Source organism: Lemur catta, chromosome 12 (genome assembly GCF_020740605.2).
Source record: "Lemur catta isolate mLemCat1 chromosome 12, mLemCat1.pri, whole genome shotgun sequence".
Taxonomy (NCBI): domain Eukaryota; kingdom Metazoa; phylum Chordata; class Mammalia; order Primates; family Lemuridae; genus Lemur; species Lemur catta.
Genome location: NC_059139.1, coordinates 36845704 through 36864711, shown reverse-complemented (window position 1 = coordinate 36864711; position 19008 = coordinate 36845704). Strand labels below are relative to the sequence as shown.

Genomic DNA, 19008 nt, shown 5'->3' with positions numbered 1-19008 from the left:
CTGAACTTAACCAATCTATGTCTCTTCATCTTATTGAATTATATATATTTTCATTTTAGCCTTCATTGATTTATTTTATTCAATACATAAGTGAGCATATTTCTTACAAAGATGCCCTCAATACTTTATAACATTAATAATATGCCCCTTTGTTTCTGTTCAAGAATAAAATATGTGAATTTATTCTTTAATAAGAGTAAAATCAATTTAATAGCTATTGCTGCTCAGTGAAATTAAATGTTATAGAAATCTTTTTCTCAATGTCACTATTAAGGTCTTTTTTTCTAAAGCAGAATTAATATTCTCATTTTAATTTTCTGTAGGTGGTTTCAACAGCTGCCTTAAAATATTCTGTCAATTGTGCATAGAAATTCAAATTCTTGTATTTGATAATTGTGTAATTTTTGTGTTCCCTAGTGTGTGTTTGTAGACTGATGGTACTATTGTTCTTTTTCATGTGTTACTATTATCTCTGAATATTTGTCTATAAATTGTTGAAACTTATGAGATTTAATTCAATTGCCTTCTAAAATGATTTATTGTTAGTTATAATGCTATTAAGAAGTATACTTTGCAAGCAATATTTCAAAGTTTGTCTACTTAAAATATAGTGCAGCATATTTATTTTGTAATTATAGGCTGGATAGATTAGAAAATATTCTTCTTTCTCCCATTATGAAACTGATAAAATAAATCACAGGGGTAGGCAGAGATGGGCATTTGGCCACATGCAATGCAATTTTCCAAAGTATGTAACCAAAAACCATGTTTGAGGCTAATGCAGTATCAAATGGGCTTTGCATTGTGAAAGACCATGTTGCTCATGAACTTACCAGAGGATGCCATCTATGGCTAGGGCTAATGTAAAACTTCCAGAAGAGAATAATTCCAATGGCAATAAATTTGAACAAATTCAGTGAATGTCCAAAAGTTAAGGCTCTAAGAGAAAATGTATATATGCTTGCATTTTGCAAATGATGTATTTCCAGGCATTCACCAGTCCTACTGAAAGCAGTGAGCATTTTTCAAAGATAAATTTATTATTGAACTGTAACCTACATAAAGAAAAGTACCAAATTGCAAGTGTGCAGCTTGATGAATTTTTGCAAAACGAACACATCTATGTAACCTCCATCCGGATTAAGAAATGACCAATTCTCCCAGAAGCCCCTGGTGCCACACTCCAATTACTCCCCACCCCATCACATTAGGTTAGGTTTTGTCTGTTTTGTTTTTTAACTTTAGTGTTCTTGGTGGAAGTACAGCTTTTCTGTAAGCTAATTCATTATAGCCAGAAGCAGAACTCAGTTAAATTTTATTGTCACTATTTTCTTCATAAAATGGAGGAAGGAAGGGAGAATAGGTTGATGGGAAGAAACTTGTTTCTCATTCTTTCCTTTACACTATGATCAGCATAAGTATCTTTTAAGAATATTGCTTTGTGTCTTTTTAGTGACATGCTTGGTGAAGTTTTTGAAACATTAGTTTGGGTCCTTTATGCATTCATTGTATAACTTTATTTTGTATGGTTTTTGTAAAAAAATGGAAACAACCATAAATGTGAAAAAAAGACTGTTTTTAAAAGACAACCCTGTCCTTAGTTTCCTTTTAGGCTTGAGTGGTCAGTGGGAATGCTCTGGGAGCTTGGGGACGTTGGGGCATGCAGCAACCTGCAAGCCTGAGCCCTTCCTTCAGCAACAGAGTCTGGAAATCTGAGATTCTGATTGTCTAAAAAAGCACCATGTGGAAGGCTACACCAACCTTTCTTTGTTAATCTTTCTAGAGCGAAGACAAGAGTAGGCCTTAAGGATAGAGTAACAAACTGAGAACCCCCAGCCTCTCTAAGGTATTTCTTCTAAATCCTTTGAAGTCAACCCTAGTTAACTTCTTGGTTAGAATTCAAGTTATGGTTCCTACTTTGCAGAGCTAATTTGTGCTTTAAGGTGGCAGCTGTAAAAATTCTTGCCATGTTCCGCATTGCTGTGAGGGTGAAAATAAAGCTATAGATTTGCCATTGTTACCAGAGTTGTAAAAGAAAACTGAGATTATGCATTATAATTCCCTACATTATGTGGGGCTAACATCTAACCATGACTCTTAGTCTTATTTGGGTTTAGAGACCCTTTTTGAGAATCTGAATGAAGTTATAGGCCTTCTTTGAAAAGTGTACACAGAAATGGATAATTTTAGCTACTGGCTTAGTTAATTCATAGACCCCACCATAAGCTAATTCATGAATACCTCTAGGAATCCCTGAGCCTTATTTAAAGTTATTATTCTAAATTCTAAAATTCTAGAGTTCACCAATGGAAACAATCTGAGAGTGAAGGAGATGTGTCCCTTATGACAGTTGTCTGGGGAAGGAGACTACACAGTCTTCATCTGTTACCCCTTCCTTGGTTTTATCCTCTTCCTCCATGACCAGAAGAATCTTTTATTTTCTCTTACTTACAATCCCAAATTATCTTGGATCAAGTTAGTTTCCTCTTGTTAAATATCTTTATAACTTGGAAAATGGTAAACAGTTTTCTAGTGGGAAGAAAAACCAACCAAATAAACCCTGTCTCTATTCTTGAAGATAGTAATTAAGTCAACCGTTAGTTGGTCTTTCATTTTTGAACTTAATAAATACGGCACATAATTAACTTTTTGTATGAAACCCTTCATGGCTGCAGTTATTAATATTTTATTATTTTGGTTACTTGTTATACAATTCAGGATAGTCTAGGCAATCCAAAATTTCAATGGCTGAATATAACACAAGTTTATGTTTTGATTTCTTCCTAAATATTCAATATGGATTGGCAAGAGGCTCTGCTTGGTTAATGTTCTTTCTCAACTCTGGCTTCCTCAACAGGGAAAAATAACATAATTAATCAGTCTCAGGTTGTCTACACCTTCATCCAGCAGTGACACATATCACTTTTGCTCAAATCCATTGGTCAAAGTATATCACATGACCATGCTTGATATCAAAGGAGAGTGTTAGGGCAATCCTACCATGTGCCCAGAAAGAGGAGAGCCTGGACTATTTGGTAAACACATTCACTCTCTTCTGGACTCCCCTCCAAGTTCTCCTAACTTTTTGGAGATTTAGTTGATATTAAGCAGAAAAAAAGCTTCTAAAACCATATTTTTGATGGGAAAAATGCTCTAGTTAACTATGTAATATAATGTACCTGAGTTTAAAATAAGTAGGAACACAATGGCATATAATGAACTTAAAGGAAATAAAATACAAAAAAAAGAATTTTGAAAAACTGAAGACAGCACTGAATCACTCTTACTGGTGTTATGCTACCTTTGATCATGTATAGTCTAGCTTTTGTAATCACTCTCTCTATCTCTCTCTCACACACACACAGTGATTTTAAGTACATAGGAACATGCCCTGCTCTATCACCTTAAAAATTCTTAGTCAAGACCAATCCTTATAGACAAATGAATTCACAATCAATACAATACCCAGAATACATACTGGCTTGTCTATAGATTCTAAGCTTTATATGGGAACTGTCAAAGGAACAATTGCAAAGTTGCTCCCTTTTTTTATTCAGCAGAACTGACTCCTTTTGTCCCACGTGGAATGACATGTTGAGTGATGAGAAGCTTGGCAAATTTCCTCTGTCATTTTCTTCTAACAGTTTACTTTAGGGCATCCTTAGTGGTCTGCATCATTCTTTCAGCCTGACCATTTGCTTGAGGGTGATGAAGAGTGATGATGACAGGTTAGATGAGCTCTAGCTTCACAGATTTCTTAAACACATTTGAAATAAATGCAGATTCCTTGTCAGGAATAATAACATCTGGAAATCTGGACACTGAAAATCACTGGTACAGAGCTGTTATTGTAGAAGCAGAGGTACTACAAGGCGTTTTGGAAAGGTAGCTGAAACAAACAAAAAATCTCCTTCTTGCAAAATAAACAGGAATTCTTAACCAAGTCTTCTTGACCATTTTTTAGCAGAAGGAAAGGTGCCTTTGGTGGATTGTATGGAGTGGTTTGGCATTGACTATAATCTTCTAAATAACATAATTAATTACAGACTTTTAATATAATTGTTAGTGTATATATCATCATTAAAAAATTCCTAGGTGCATTACCTATATTATTGCTATAGTATGATGATGGATTATATGATGTCTCTATTCTGGCCACTGCAAATTAAGGATTGAAGCTTTGGTTGGAAATTAAAATCTAAACTATATATTTGGGAGGCATTAGCATAGTTGAAACTATGAGAGTAAATAGGCTTACTGAATTGATTCATGTGAGAAAACAAAAGACCTAGAACAGTCTTTCTTCAGTATGTATCATGTTCTATATTTTCTTCTAGGTCATTCTTTCTTTCTGTATTTTCTTTTTTTTTTTTATGAGAAAGTAGAATGATTCAAACTAGGTATAAATACATTAAGGGCCATGAACCTAGCTCTGACAATAAAATCCATATTTTTATTACTGGATTAACTTCTACTTATTCACAGTGTCTGATGGGATTACAGTGGGAATATCTCATGTAAGTAAGAAAGTAATCCTTTTCCTAAAATCTGCTTTTAGCCCTTACTTTCCTCCTATGTTGAGAAAATTTCTAGTCAGAGTTCTTTTTATATGCTGCTAATAAGTAGTATTCAATCTAAAGTAACTTTTTAATTCTTTGTGAAATGTTAGTCCTTTAATTCAGCCTAGTATGGCTAGCCAGCTATTGTCAGTTTTAGGTAGGCATAAGTATGATAATATGGAACTGGTTTATAATCTTAATTTCAAAGAGTATTGGAAGGCAAGTTTTATGAATAGTGTTGAGAGACTTAGATGACCTGTCAAATCAATTCACAAAATTCCTATTTTGAAGGGGAAATTAAAAGTCAAGGTAATGGAAAGGTTATATTCATGCATTTACAGGAGATGAACGACATAGATAGGATGTCTTTGAAAGCTAATGAGAAAGCTACTTGCCAGGCAGGTTGTTCAAGAGCAATGTCAGCAAGTGAAATGTGTTGCTGCGTTTGGGGAAATGATTTATGATTATGAAAACAATGAAGCCCATCTTGGTAGGTGCTGAGTTGAATGTGGCACATCTCTCTTTGGACCTTTCAACTCTCCCTCTTTTCCTGTGACCAGCACAAAATCAGTTTTTGCTTATGAAGAGCACTGTCCACACCTGGCTTCCACTCAGTCATATGTATACTTGGTGTGATTTTTTTTTTTTTTTTTTTGAGACAGAGTCTCAATTTGTTGCCTGGTCTAGAGTGAGTGCCGTGGCATCAGCCTAGCTCACAGCAACCTCAAACTCCTGGGCTCAAGTGATCCTCCTGCCTCAGCCTCCCGAGTAGCTGGGACTACAGGCATGCGCCACCATGCCTGGCTAATTTTTTCTATATGTATTTTAGTTGGCCAGATAATTTTTTTCTATTTTTAGTAGAGACGGGGTCTCGCTCTTGCTCAGGCTGGTCTCGAACTCCTGACCTTGAGCGATCCACCCACCTCGGCCTCCCAGAGTGCTAGAATTACAGGCAGGAGCCACTGCGCCTGGCCACTTGATGTGATTTTAAACAAGAAGATTATCATTGTATGTTTTGGTAAACAGGTATATTTTACCTTAGATTCGCATTTACTTACTCTCTCTGTTTTAACTGGCTAAATTGGAACAATGTATGCTTAATTAAACCCTAATAAAATGTTGTGCTTTCAGAGACAGTATGTAATATTAGAAGAACATGTGATTTCTCTTTTTGAAAAAATTAGCCCTTTGCTTCTGTTTTCTTGTGTTTTCTCATCTACCTGCTGTCATGTATGCTCTGACCTTCCTCTGGAAGGGATATTTATGTCATATTCTTAGTTATTGTTTATTTCTAAACCATTTTAATGTAAAATAAAGCAAGTATAGTTTTCTTTAACTTTTTTTTTCATAATTAAGAAAGGGACTCTATACCATAAAGGAGTTATCTTAATCACAGAGTAGCTACTTCTGGAAGTTTGGCTTTGGGGCTTTAGTTGGTCTAGGGCTGTAATATATTATACCACTACTTTAAAAAACACAACCCTTTCTGTGCTACTAGAGAAAGGCCACAATTAGGGACAAACTGCTTGTCACTTTATATTCTTCAGGCCTTTTAAACTGTCTTCCTTTTGGATGATACATTTTGTAGCTATTGTCACTTGTGCAGTTGGAAAGGGAAAAGGAAATGAATAATATGATTTGAAGTGGGTATAGAGGGATGTGAGTCTTGTGATGATCCTTAGGATTTATAGAAGCCTTTAAAGCTATTTGTGCTGCTTTGTGGCGCTTTGTGCTCTGTGTCAGTTAATATTTCATCTTCACTCCATTTTTATGCTCTAAGATATAGAAGATGTTTTAAAAATCCTTCTAATGGCCATCTTCCTCTCAACCCCCACCCAAGTCTTCCGGCTCCTGACCAACCATGTTAGCTTCTTTGATTTAATCTTCATAGTCTTCTCACTTGCAAAATACAAGATGAATGCTGATTTGCCAAGATAGACATTTGGAAAAATCTTTTAAAATGGCAATACAGGTTCACTTGCAATTATGAGACATAAAGGCATTTCCATTTAGCCTCTGATGAATATAAATATTAATGTTGAGGTCAGTTCACAGTTTGCTGATATTGTGATTATTTTTTAAGTTACATTTCACTTAGTAGTGGAGCATCTTAGTCTGGGAAAAAACCTCATTGTGTTATATATAGTATTAAATTTGATATAATTTTGTGAAGTACTTTTTCATCCTTTTAAATATACCACAATAACCTGGAAGTGAAATAAATATTTCTAAACGTCTAAAGCAGAGAAATATCAGAATGAAATAAAAACATATTCTGATAGAAACAAAATAAATCAATTTCTAAATTTGTGTTATTCAAATAAAAATAGCTCAAGAGCTGGCCAAACAGTATTAATGAAAATGAAGGTATCATAGGTCAAGAAATTCTAGAAATTAATCAACCTAGGTTCATGGGAGTTTGCACTAAAGAGATTTTACTATTAATATATACACTGCAATATTCAAAACTATTTCTAGTCCTAATTCACTGAGGGAATTATAGGTTTTTGTTTGTTATCAACTACCTGCAACAGAATGAACAAGAAAACAGCGCCCTCTGTCAGTCGGAGTGCAGAATGCATTTTATTAATAAGAATCGGAATATAGTAGGGAAAGAAAATCCCATTGATTGGTGGCACAGGCCAATAAAACAATACATTTTATGTGAGATTTTTTTTCTTATCAGCAGTTTGTTGATGAGGAAAAAGTAAATAAGGGAGAGAAACACACATTCCCTATCTCTGTCCCTGATGTTTGATTAAATTCTGACGGAATAATGTAGCTTATCCTCCTCAGAGAAAGATCTTTGACAAGCAGCTCCTAAAAAGGAGACAGACTCAAACCTTCTAGTATGTGGTTCCTAAAACTATATGTGCAGACTGGTGCCCATCTCACTAGTTAAAATTCACCATGGGTGCTTCTTAAAAGGGAAATGCCAAAATCTCACCTCTAGAGATGCTGGTTCAATAGGTCTCGGAGGGCCCTGAGAATACCATGTTTTTACCAGGCAGCCCAGGCGACTGTGATGCGCTGCAGGCTTGAGGAGCAGTGGCTTTTTGTGCCTCTGACTTTTGCATTGGTTTGCCCAGGCAGCACCAGATTAGACGGCTCTACGTGTTGCCGCCATCACCACATGGATGTTCTCTCCTCTTTGTAAGTGGGAGTTCTTCTCTTCTACCCAAAGTCCCATTTTCTCTTGGAGACTTTTTCTCTTGTTTGGAACTTGCCTGTCAAGGATGGAATGGGAAACATCATTTCTTCTAAAGGAATTTTTTTCTTTGGCTTTTGATAACTGAGAGAATGAACAGATTTCTTCACTTGGTGTGTCCTGTGCCTTCTCTCACCTGTTCCCAAACTGTCACTCACTGTGAGCTATTCTAGGCCATGTCCTGCCTTCCCTGTGCGGAGGGCATTCTGTGATCAGCATACTTTCAAAGACCTCATACCTATATAGAGCAGACACATTGGGGAAAAAAAAAACACTGACATTACCACTTATGATTTACATGTAATTTTTCCTAAGTGTGTATGAATATTTTTTCTCTGTTGTATGCTGCATCTGATTATGTGTATTACCTTTGATGTCATCTATGTTAGTAGTGCCCAAAAGCCTCAGAAAGTGGACCCTTCTGCCAACACTGCAATGTATCATAGTAAAGGAGGTCCATGGGCTCATGGTCAGGAAGGTGACTATTAACAAAGCCTTTGTTTGTTTCTCTCATGACCTACCAGTGTCTGGTACATCCGTGTCCCACCCTTCATGATGCTGTTGGGAGACACAGCATTGAAGCTCTGATTTAGAGGAGATGTAAGATCTAGAATCAAGGTCTTCTGGCGTATAATGATTAAAGCATTATTGTAGGCAGTTAACAAAACCTGTTAAAGCACAGAGAGAGATGATACTCCCTAGGATGGAGTCTGTAATGATGTAAGTTGTTTAGAAAATTGAAGAGAAAATAAAATCAAAACCTTGCCTCACCTGTTCATTTTTTTTTTTTAAATAAATAAGGCACACTCCTTTGCTCTCTTAACTTTCAGAAAAGCATGCATGTTCTTTGTGTGTTCCTTGGTGGCTTTGCCTGCCTTATTGGCCATGTGGTTCAGCATCATGAGGTGCTGGAGGTGTTTTTATCCCCACTTCAGTCCTTTGTCAAGTAACCACGCATGCTCGTGAATTCACTTTAATCCTTATTTCTTTGTGTTTTGTTTTTTAGGTAAGTACTTTTGGTATTCCTCTTCCTTAATGCTGAAGGAAAATGCATCTGCCTGATGTAGAACAAATGGCTTTTGAAAACAAAAACCAAAAGATAAAAATGTAATGTGAACAATAAAGAATAACACCACCTGATGCTGGTAAGGATTCTAAGCCACAGTGGAACGCCCTCTCTTTTCTAAGGGAGGGGACTAGCCGTGGGGGCTGGGTGGAGCGGGATTGTTGCTGTGCAAGTAGAAAGGAGGTTACAGAGAATGTTTATGAAATATTCATTCACACCTGCTTATTGGTGAGATGAACAGCCTATGGTTCTGAGCTGGCTCATCATTCTCAAGCTGGAAATTATTCACTTAAATGCAACTTTGAAATATTTTCTGAAAATCCCAAATAGAAACAAATGTGGGCAATGCTGGGGGATTTTTTTTCAATCTGTCAGTTTGTTTCTAAAAGAGGGCTAAAATTTTAAAAATAATATTTTTAATATTTAATTTTTGCTTGCTTAACTATGAAGCCATATACTTAAATGGTGTAGGAACATATGATCATGAATATATGTATAAGCTTCACCTAGTAAAATTTTCAGAGCTTTTGATAATAAATGTGTATAATCTGGATAAATGAGAGAAATACCAGTTAACTCAAACATAATTTATTCCACATTTTGTAGCTGTCTTCTCTTTCTTATTTTACATGTACAGCTCCTGTGTACGTATGAAATAACGTACAGAATACAATTGTATTTATAATGGTATTTTGCCTATATTTGCAGTCGTTTTTATATTGCTATGGATTTCAAGATTTAAACGTGTGGTAAATAGTATGTTCATGTCGATGTCAGCATAGCTGTTTTGATAATATATTAACTCTACCATAAATTGAAATTATCTATTGAATATAAGTGAGCAAATATGTTATTAAAAATACATTAACATTTAAGATGAACAAATTGCAAAGGTTCAAAGGTTTTAGAGACAGGTGCCAGTGACTAAATCTTTTCTCTCCCAATTACTGTGCATACCTCATTCAGTTTTCTGCTCAATGAGAACGTCATCCCTCTGCCTCTGCTTCGTTTAGTTTTTCTCTGTATTCAACTCAGACTCCATGTCATACACAAAGCCTTCCTCAAGTCTTCCAACACATGCTGGTTTCTCCCTGCCCTAAAATCATTCTTGAATAGAGCCAAGTTATTATGTCTGGAGCTGCCGTAACAAAGGACTGTAGACTGGTGGCATAAATGATAGAAACTTTTTCCCTGACTATTCTGAAGGCTAGAAATCTGAGATCTAGGTGTCAGCAGCACTGGTTTCTTCTGAGGCCTCTCTCCTTGCCCTGTGGTTGGCCGTCTTCTCCTTGTGCCTTCGTGTGGGCTTCCTTCTGCATGTGTGTGTCCTAACCTCCTCTTCTTATAAGGACACCAGTCATATTGGATTAGGGCTCACCATAATGACCTCATCTTAACTTAATTGCCTCCTTAAAGACCCTGTCCTCAAAGATAGTCACGTTTTGGGGGTATGAGGGGTTAGGACTTCAATATATGAATTTTGGGAGTACACAGTTCAGCCCCTAACAGTCCATATTACAATTTCTCACTTGATTACTCTAATCATTCCATGTATATTCATTCTGTATACCCCAGTTAGAACACAAATCCATCAAAGATAAGGACTGATCATATTTTGAATTTCCTTTACTTTGTTCACCAGTACCTAGAGGGCTCGGCACATAATATTAAATACTACATATGTGTTGTCTAAAAGTACTGGAAAGAGTAGAGTAAGAAACCAAATGAGAGTCCTTTTTATAACTATTGCTGAATTTAGCATGCTTATCTTGACAGAAAGAAACCAGTACCAGAGGTCTCAGATCAGGCAGTGGAAAAATGACCTGTCTCTGTTTTTTCCCTGAGAGCTCCATGAGCATTATGGTCAGCAGAGGCATCTGGTGAAAGGAAATGCTGATCTCTGCAAATGGGCAAAAGTGTAAAAGGTGTTGAACCCAGCCACAAACCACAGAAAAGGATTTGGGCTTGTGGAAAATAATTACCTAGTTAGGAGTCTTCGGAACTAGAGGCAGATTTTTGGAGGGAAAAATCATGAACACATTTATAGTCATAAGATAGTAGATTGGGTGTTCTGGAACTAAAATAAATTTTGGTTCTAGAAATCATGTTTTAAATTCTGAAAACATACTTAATTCTTACTAATAATTCTAACTGTACACATTCTGGTTTAAATGTAAGATGATTACCTCATTAAATTTTCAGTGCTAAAATGTTGGCTCAGTTTGTATGACTTTTTTCAGTTTTTATTATATTCCATTTTTCATAATTTTTATAGCTAATATTCAAAAGTATTTTCTGTGCTAAGATAGGATCATCCTAAATACAACTTATGCAAATATGATTTAATGCTGATGTAAAGGTGACTCCACAATGTCATAGAAAATCCTAAGAAAATACAAAACCTACCAAACTTCAGGATAACCATGTTACTGTCTCTTCCTAGGCAGGAGTCCTTGGATGAGTTACTAAGCCCACATGAGTCAGAGATTCTCCATCTGTAAAAAGGAAATCAGAATACCTGCTTTACTGGGTAATTGCTGATATTAAAATATGCAAAGCAGCTAGCTCTGCCCTTGCAGAATAGTTGAGCTCAAGAATTATTCTTTTCCTTTATCCGTCTCCTTCAGGTTGAATTTTGCCCAGTGGATCATCCATCTATAATAGAGGAGTGGAGATTTGATTGATTCATTGATTGAATCAACATTAAACAATGTTTGTGTATCCTGGTTTCATGCTAGATATTTGGCAAATAATGATGGGAAGAAACATGCAACTCCAACTTTCATTGAGAGATGGACATTAACTAAAATGTCCAAAAATACATGTAAAATTTTAAAAATAAGTGTTATGAAGTAAATGTATACAATGCTAGGAGATTTTGTAACAGAGAGACTTTTCTTTTCTGGGAATATATGGAGTATTTCTCTTAGGATGTAACAATGAGCAGATTTTGAAGGTATGTGTGTGTGTGCGTGTATGTGTGTGTGTACACGTGCATGCATTTGTGTATGTGTTCCAGTAGTCATCGTGGTTAGGGTAGTGGTGGTAGAAGAAGAGAAGTAGGAGAATGAGATAATAAAAAGATGAGTATCTGGGAACAGATGTGCAAAGCCCTGATGTGGGAAACAGTATTGTATGGAGAGTATGGTTTATCAAAGGAAGGCTGGTGCGGCTGGGATGCAGAGAGCTAACAGGAAGACTATCCAGAGGAGAGGATGGACAGGAGGGTAGGGGCCAACTGAGGCAGAGCCTTAGAGACTATATTAAGGAGTTTGTCTTGTACCCTAAGATCAATGGGAAGCCAAATAAGAGGCTTTAGTGGGTGGGAAAGTAAGGTACATAGATATTCTCATTTGTATTTTGAAAAGATTTTTTTTTGTTTGTCCTGCAATGCCTTGTCCAGAAGATATAAACTCAGAATATGTATATTTATAGAAAGCATGTAGATGTTTGTTACCTTATAGGTGTATTTTTATTACATTATTTTTGCATATGTGGTTGCTGAATAACCTGAGATCTTTTAAGGTTCCGACATATTCTATATTCTATATTCTAAATCAATGACACTTAAAAAAGAAATGTTGACTTAAACATACAAGTGCAGCTGCTAATTTAACTTAATTAGCAAAATTTCCTGAGGAAATCTCTCTGCACTGAGCATTTGCATAATCTAGCAGTGGAAAATTTAAACAATAGAATGATTGTCATAATTCCCTTGGAGGGCCATTGTTATCAGAGATGAACCCCAGGCACCTGATTTTAAGAGAAAGCTTACTGAGTGATTCAGTGCAGGGAGTGTTACCCCTCTTAATCCTCCAAACGTCTGTGAACCAGCCTGGCACCAGTCATAGATTTTAATAATGCAAACCTTTGGCAAACCTTACTTGGAGATGGTATGTATGCGAGTGTAACCTCTTTTTTCACTTCTTTTCACTAGCTTTCTATGTCAACCATCTGGAACAATGGTTATTATAATCAATACAGATTCATATCAGAGGTATAGGAAATTGGAGGATTCCCACATGGTACATGTTTTCACAACAAAGCTCTTGTTTCAATATGATGTGAATGCGTTTCCATCCTATCATTTCAACTGGGTATTCTTCCCTCGCCCACCAAGTTATGTAGTCTAATTAATAAATACAATGTTTCATGTAACTCCTAATGCCAGGCCCCTATGTTAACCTTGAACTATGATATATGCCCTCTGGACAAACACAAATATTAATTGAATTTAATGACTAACCATGGAGATTTTAGTCATTACAACAGCTGAAAAAATTATATGTAAAGGATATAGGAGTAAAAGATACAGGAGTTTCTAAATGTGAAGTTTAAACAAATAGTGACAAAGGGAAAATTTGACCACAGACTGCTTATAATTACCTTATTAAAAGTGAATCTCACCTTTTATTCATCCTACCCCCTTTGTTTTAAAATACTGTCATGGCATACTATTAGCAATGATGAAATGTCAGAAAATAGTAAGTCAATTCCACATATGAAAGACTCAGTTCATTCTACTGTTAAATAAAGCATCATTAAAAGGTTTAAATCCAAAGACATATCTTTGGTGCACCAGCCCAGCTTTTTTTGTATTTGCTCTTTGTACCATTTAGTAGATTTCATGCTGGATGTCGACCTAAATAAGTCAAACATCTGCAAGGGCATTCTACCCATGGACAAAAAAACAAAGTGTTACTGGTGGTATATTTTTATCTTTATGAAGAAAAATTGACCTGCTTAACAGTGACTGACTTTTGCTTATGTGAAAAAAGATGGCCATAAGTTAACATGGGATTGTACTCTGACTCTCACAAAATCCCAGGATTCTCAGAGCTCTTCTGATGTCCTGGAGATGCTACTTGGAAGGACCAGCATGAATGTCCTTTGGGCTGATGTATGTCACCCCAGTGTCTGCTTAGCTGGCAGCCTGAACCAAGACGCACCAGGGATATCTTGGCACCACCTAGAGACACTAGATAATCTTGCCAGGGTGAATTGGTAGAATCTTAGAATATTGTTTTGCCAAGTGACAAAATTGGCAGATGATACAATAAGGTAACTGAGACTAAAATAATTTGGGAAAGGGAAATGGAGATATTTTAGGCTAAATTGTTCTACTTGCTATTAGAAGTGGATTTTTTTTTTACTTTTAGAAAAAGAACAATTTATTATAAAATAACTGCTTTAACTAATGCATTAATTTGATGATTCTAAACAATTTTATGAATGCTGTCTTATGCTATTTGTCTCCATTACTTAACCTGACCATCATAGAGTAGTAAAATTCTTAAGAATGAGAGCTTGCAAATACCAGAAACATAGGCCTATATCTTTGTTAACAAAATGCTAGTAGTTTTCACATTAAATCCCAAACAATTATCCTATTAAGAACCATTAAAATGGACAAAAAATAGGGACCTGATATAATCATGAATAGAAGAAACCAATTACAACATTTTGACTGAGCTGCAAAATCAGGCAGGTGGTTGACTCAGCAGAAAAAATATAAAGTTCAGGCTGTAAGCTGTTTAGGTTTTCAGCCTGCATTGTTCTTAGCTGAACTGAATATAGGCAAAAGGGTCAAAACCTTTTGGCAGCCAGATGGTCTACAGAATAATGTCTTAATTACAAAATGACTCTATTTTATAGTGTCCCTTGGGAAATTAAGTTTCAAAACTGTATCCAAAAAGAACCTAAATAGTTGTAATTTTGTGATAATTATTTTATTTTTTCTTGATTATGTAAGCAAAAATTCCAAACACTGCAGAAATGTAAGACTTACATAAAGTGCCTATCATCTTCCCTCCCCTCCCCTTAGATAATGATTTCTAAGAGTTTTTGTATAAATATTTGGATTTTTTTGGTATATGTGAATATATATGTATAATTTTTTGCTGAAATGGAAATTTACTACATGCTTTTCAACAAACTTTTTTTACGCTAAACTTCTCAGCTATTTACATCAATACATGTTGCTCTATTTATGAAGTTGTAAACAGAACAAAGCAATATACTCCCCAAGAGGAGCCCTAGGTATTTAAGAGTAGCCCATAATGGTAGGGTAAATTTATGCCTGGCTTTGCTTGAGAAAACTACCATCCTTCCTAACCCACCTCAGGGGCAAATGTGTTCCTTCCTGGTTGCCACATATTTTGGCAGAGCTCATGTGCCGCAACACCACTCAGTATGGGGTTAAGGAACAGGCTCCGAGTGACTTATTAATCAAGTGTTGGCAAGAAGAGAGGAGGTTTACAGTCCCTGATGCTGCATCGTCACTCTGCCTTTCCCTTTTGTAGGGTGAATGTAAAGAGGAATCTTCTCGGTGCAGGTACAGACTAACCCCTTGATTGCTGGGTTTAGATGTCATCTCTTTTTAGGAGTTGTCTAGGAAAGCCAGCTGCCCAGCCCTGGAGATGTTAAGAAAGCATGGGAAGTTGCAGCCCCCTCTTCCAGGAAGAGAGTCACCAGTCTCATGGGAAGCTGGGTTTGGGGAGGCCTCTCCAGATGAGAGAAGAGGGATGCTGCCAACAGTTTATTGTCCAACAACCTAGCATGAGCGATCTAAGTCATATTCAGACAATACCACTTCCCGAATTCTCCTGGTAAATCATTGTTTTGGGGTAGGCTTGAATAGTAACAGAACTAATATTTTGGCATCACCTAGTGGTTTGGTGATAACTGTTTAATTTTCTAACACAGTTGATTTCTTAAATACCTTCTTCCAAGTAATTTAGTGTTGTCTTATCCTACTATGTCTTCTACAAAGGAGAGATAATAGAAATCATCCTTTTAATTAGCAGGATACTTTTCTATTTTAATTTTATATAGAAAATTTGTTATAATTTTATTAAAAGAATTTCTCCATAAAGTCTTAATCCATTTTCTTATGGTTTTTTCATTTTCATATTTCTTTCTCATCCTTATCCATATAACTCACACATTTAATCTAAGTGTATATATTATAATTTTGTTCTATACTTTTTTGCTTGTTCATTTTCTAAATATTTTTATATATCATTTCCACATAGTCATCATCTTTTACATTTAATACCTTCTTAACATTACATTATAGGACAGCTGTAATTGTTAGCAGCCCTACTTATACTGATTTGAAGTTTGATTATAAATCAGTATTGTTCTTAGTTTTGTGTCTGAACATGGGATCTCCTCCTTGTGCCTTAAATGAATTCGTATCTGGCTTCACATGATCTAGGGACATTGTGAAATTGTACATAAAATTTTGTAGAAATGTTCAGTATTCTGGGGTGTGTGTCTAGCTTTTTTAGACGGTTAGAGATCTACGATTAGTTAAGAACCACACAGAACTGAGTTAACTACCTTCCACAGCTGAAAGATTTGAACAGATTGAATAGGTTAATTAGATGCCTAATGGGGTCCATAAAGTAAATTTTATTTAAAGTCAAAATCGAATCCAGAGCTTTGAACTACTACTTGTTAGCTACCTTTGGCATAATTTCAGTATAATAGAATATCTGACCAAACAAGCTGTCTCAATTCCCTGTTAGATTGAAACCTTGACTGTACATTAGTTTCATCTAGATAGTGCTAAAATACTGATGCCTGGCCCGACCTGTAGAGACTTTGATTCTATTAAATTGTCAGGGTTAGAGCTGAAGCCAAGGTACAGCCAAAATTGAGAATCACTTCATTTGACACCTGAATGAATAGAACATGAGACAGATAAGTGTCATTGGAACTACCAAGATAGAAAAAGAAAATTCTATGCACTAACCTCTGCCTCTATCTGACCTGTTGCATATTTTACCTATCAGAAAAATACTCTCCAAGTGAATACTTTAAAAAATTAAGCTGGTTTTTAAAAACACCACTGTTTAAACATTAACACAATTTTCCCCTCAAAATACTTAAGAATGAAGTAAAATGATTCTGCTTTGATAACAGTGAAACAAATCTTAAAGAGTCTAGTTAAGGGGGAAATTAGAGAACAGTTTTTATTCTCAATGAAAAAATTAACCACTGAATATTTATTGATTATAAATTCACTCATGAAGGAAAATATGTAAATAATACTAAGATAAACAAAAACTTTCATTAGCAAACAACATTCTAGTTAATTTTTCTAATTTATCACTTTCTGCATCTCATGCAAATTATGTCTTTTCACATTGCCACCAAAATATAGGACTGGCGAAGGATGCTGCAGTCCCCATGAGAAAGTTTCATTTATTAAATAAATGAAAGAAATCAGATTTCATTGAAGATCTGGAGTATTAAAACAGAACTATGTCCGCTAAACTTTCTGTATTCTTTTTATGCATGGTCCTTTTCTTTTGGCAGAGGAAAGATTAAGGATTGACCATGTCCAAAAATAGTTATAGATTAACAAAATACCAATCTTTTTATTGTTGTTACCTTGCTTAATCAATTGTATAATTATTTACCAAAATGTACTTTTTTTTTTTTTTTTTTTTAGCATGCAGTTTAGCAAGAATGGAAGGGTAGGAATCCTGACCACAGACAGAGCCTGAGAGAATGAACAAAGCAAAGTTTGGGTTCAGGAAGCAGACAGTGCCTACTTTATTTCAGTGCTATGTCCTCTGAAGTTCAAAATCTTTCAGTATCACTTGATTAATACATAGGTCTTTTCCAGTGAAGTTTCACCAAAAATTCCTTAATGTTGGGCTCTCTTTGTGTACCTTAAGCAGCTAGCATCATTTACAATTTACTCATGCAATATCTCACTCACCAAATATATACTGAAGTCCCATTATGCTTATTATGTGCAGGGCATATCCCAAGTTCTGAAAATACAATAATGAACAAAATTGATAGTTTCCACACAGAGTTTTTGGGTTAGTTAAACTTATTAGATGCTTAATAAATGTTTGTTGAGTGGATAAATAAGTGAAAGAATAAAAGAAGCAATCTCAGCAGTATGTATCACAACCACCATAGAATGGCTGTGAGTACTTTTTATCAATGTATTATGAGAAATTACATCAAAAAGCAAAAGGATAACAAAGAAGATAATGAAGTCAATATGGTACAGGAAAAAGAGTAAGAACTTAGATAGACCAGACTCAAATCAAAGATTCACCTCTTCCTAGCTGTGGGACTCTAGTCCATTACTTTTTCTCTCTGGGTCTCATTCTCCCCATCTGAAAATTTGAACAATAGTATTGCATTCATTTACTCATTTGGCCAATATTTACTTAATGCCTCTTAAATACAGGTATACTTCAGAAATATTGCAGGTTCAGTTCTAGACCACAGCAATAAAGCAAATCACACAACATTTTTTAGTTTCCCAGTGCATATAAAAGTTATATTTATACTATACTGTAGTCTATTAAGTGTGCCATAGCATTATGTCTAAAACAATGTACTTACCTTAATTGAAAAGTACTTTAATGCTAATGATCACCTGGCCTTCAGTGAGTCATAATTTTTTTGCTGGTGGAGGGTCTTGCCTCAATGTTAATGGCTGCTGACTGATCAGGGTGGTGGTTGCAGAAAGTTGCGGTGGCTGTGGCAACTTCCTGAAATAAGATGACAATGAAGTTTGCCACATAGGTTGACTCTTTCTTACAGGAAAGATTTCTCTACAGTATGCAATGCTATTGGATAGCACTTTGCCCATGGTAGAATTTTTTTCAAAATTGAAGTCAGTCCTCTCAGATCCTGTCCCTGCTTTATCAGCTAAGTCTATGTCATATTCTGAATCTTTTTGTTGTCATTTCAGCAGTATTCACAGCATGTTCACCAGGAACAGATTCCATCTCAAGAAAACACTGTCTTTGCTTCATCCATAAGAAGCGACTCCTCATCCATTCAAGTATTATCATGAGATTGCAGCAATTCAGTCACATCTTCAGGATCCACTCTCAATTCTATTTCTCTTGCTATTTTTACCACATCTGCAGTTGCTTTCTCCACTAAAGTCTTGAACCCCTCAAAGTCATCCATAAGGGTTTGAATCAAATTCTTCCAAATTCCTGTTACTGTTGATACTTTGACCGCCTCCTGTGAATCACAGATGTTCTTAATAAAATATTGAATAGTGAATCCTTTCTAGAAGGGTTTCAATTTACTTTGCCCAGGTCTATTAGAGGAATCATTATCTGTGGCAGCTGTAGCCTTGTAAAATGTATTTCTTAAGTACCAAGACTTGAAAGTCAAAATTACAC

At 35.6% G+C, this 19008-nt stretch overlaps 1 protein-coding gene and 1 long non-coding RNA gene across 9 annotated transcripts in view; one reads left to right on the top strand and one right to left on the bottom strand.

Annotated features, from left to right (window-relative positions):
- PDE4D (phosphodiesterase 4D) overlaps window positions 1-19008 on the top strand; it is a 1287470-nt gene that overhangs the window by 874240 nt on the left and 394222 nt on the right. The window lies entirely within an intron of this gene.
- On the bottom strand, window positions 7102-18295 carry LOC123648281. The gene is made up of 3 exons (XR_006738549.1): window positions 18212-18295; window positions 11240-11488; window positions 7102-7786 (listed from the first exon to the last, which is right to left on the bottom strand). It is a non-coding gene; the product is annotated as an uncharacterized LOC123648281 (long non-coding RNA).